Source organism: Strix uralensis, chromosome 6, assembly GCF_047716275.1.
Source record: "Strix uralensis isolate ZFMK-TIS-50842 chromosome 6, bStrUra1, whole genome shotgun sequence".
NCBI lineage: Eukaryota > Metazoa > Chordata > Aves > Strigiformes > Strigidae > Strix > Strix uralensis.
Window position 1 is genome coordinate 15,527,918 of NC_133977.1, and position 2,638 is coordinate 15,530,555.

Sequence of the window (2,638 nt, forward strand, 5' to 3'; positions counted from 1 at the left end):
GGCATGTTACAAACATAGCTACACCAAGGGGTGCATTTTAACTAGCCAGGGAAACTATGCTGTATCTAGATTGAGGCATTAGTTTTAATCACAACCATTAAAACAATTCCAAATTAACAAGGGAGGATAAAAAACCTAAAGAGAACCAAAACAGGTGCTATTCAGAGCTACAGAATTAAGATAATCTTTCTTAGGCAAGGCCTAGTAGGGAGGAAAGCTAAATATATTCATACTATGCCAAGCTCACAGTAAGAGCTCATTGTGAGCTTAATAACACTACACAAAGCACCAAAATAAGCCATTCAAGCGCTTCACAGCAAAACATGATATTAACAGAATAGAAAATGGCAAATACTTACTCTGTCCTAAACATCACTGCTCTTCACAAATGAAAGCAGTTTTAAGAGCAGGGAGAGTAGCTTCATAGCAATAAGGTTGAAATCTCAGACTCTGGCATAAAACTTGAGTGTAATTCTTCATTTTACCAATTTTTCTGTGCAGTCTTGTAATAAAAGCTAACACTCCCATGAGTCAGAATGCTATCCCTATACATAGCAATAAAGGCATAATGTTGAAACACACACACCTGCACACTAATGGTAACACCACCTCTCTTTATGCCCTTCTTACTCAGTTGGTTGTGGATGCATTGTCTCTTCAAGATACAAGCCATGTTTGTGCAACATCCACATAGCTAGTCTCCGTTCAGCCTATCAGAACTATTGAAATACACCAGCAAAAATCACACCTTTCTTCCTCAACAACCCAAACTCAACACACAGCACACTTAAAACACAACAAAAATAATGCTGTTTTAAATAGACTAATATACCCCCACAAACTGCTTTCCACAAAGCCCAAAACCATTCTTGCTGCTGCAGCCACCATCAAGGCTACTTGCCCTCATAACCTCACTTAATTCTCAGGTGTTTTATAACTTCTCTAATTCCCCATCTGCAATTAATCACCTGAAGTCAATAAAGTTCACTTCTGCTCCTTCAAATTGCTGTTAACTTCTCCAAAGCTGTGTATGTGGTTTAAGAGTTAAGAGCTGTTAGTGGTTTTTCTCAAAAATATTGGTGCATGTAGCCTCTGAAAAGCTTTTTTGGTCTGTCAAAAACAAATTCCTTATAAAACTGCTCTTTAACCTCAGAACAATCTGTAATTACCTCATGACAACACATGTGCTTGAGAGCAGTTAGTGCTGGCAAACAGGCTGAATACAGCATTTTAAGTCAGACAACTAAGTAACATTTACTCTTTAATTTGCTCTTCACAACAGTGGTACTCCCCCTGAGCCAGCAGCACCAGAACCAGTACTTTAAAACTAGAGGGAACCTGGAAATTCTCATTCTAGTTGAACAACATTTATTTGACAATATTAAAGAGTTGTGGGACTTCAAAAAATTGGTTATATTATCTAAAGCACCAAAGTCTTTCCTTAAAAAAAAAATCTTAAGAATGATGTGAATCCCCAGATTTCTCTGACTTTCCACGCTTTCCAGCATATTCCTTACATGAGAAGCAGGAGAGGAAATGAAGGCGTGCTGACTCATACGGATGGTTGCATAAAATGCAGCAACAAATGTCTGATATTAATCAAGCCCAAGTGTTGCTTGCAGCCTCTCTTCCTGCGGGCAGGAATAACTCTGCCTCTATTTTCAGCGCAGGTAACCCTCAATGTGAAGTAAGCAGGAATTTATCAGGGCAAGGCCTGGCGCTTTTCACCCGTACTCCCCTGGCATGCAGCTCTTCCATTACTGAGCCGGGCCCGGACCCAGGCGCAGAAGTAGGTCAGAGGCAGCAGCGCGCACAAAGACGCTCTTTGCCGAAGCAGAAACCAGGAGGTGGCACAACCGGATGGCTGGAGGCGCCTGCGGCCTCTGCCTTCCCCCGGGCGGGACCGCCCCTAGCCCGGGGCCGCTGCCGCGGCGTGCGGAAATCAGCAGTCTTTACAACGCGTGCTTTAAATGCACGTACTCTGGCACTTCTCCGTCGGAGAAGCAAACCTTTCAAATGCACGCAGTCGCAACTAATTCTTTACAAAAGAGAATTGTATCTGGATGACGCTCTGCAGACGAGGCCTTGGGAACAAGCCCGAGGAGGGCGAGCAGGGGGCAAAGGGGATGCACCCCGCTGTGTGGAGGGGGCCGGGCGCGCCGGCAGAACCCCGGCACTGCGGGCAGGCCGGACGCAGCGCCCCAGCGCACCTCGGGGTCACCCAGGGGACCATCCGCTCGAACCTGCTGCAGGATTCACTCGGGACACAAAAACTACCAACACGGGCACCTGAGTCCCCGAGCACAGACCCATTTTTAGTCCCCGCGGCTGTCCCCACCGCCAGCTGCTGCGCCGGCAGAGCCCGAGAGGCGCCGGGCAGGGGCCCGCTGCTCCCCAGGAAGCAGAAATCGGTGAACGGCTGCCACGGGGGCAGTACCCAGCGGCCAGACCGGCACGGGCTACCACAGAGCACCCCCGCGCACCGCGCAGCCGCCTGAGCGCTAACAGGGAGGTTGGCTGAGGCCAAGCCACCGGCCGGCCCGGCGAGGGGCAGCACCGCCCGCAGCGGGGGAGGGCCGCAAGGAGGCGGCGACGGGCGGTAACGGCAATCAAGGGCCCTAGCACAAGCTCCGCCCCC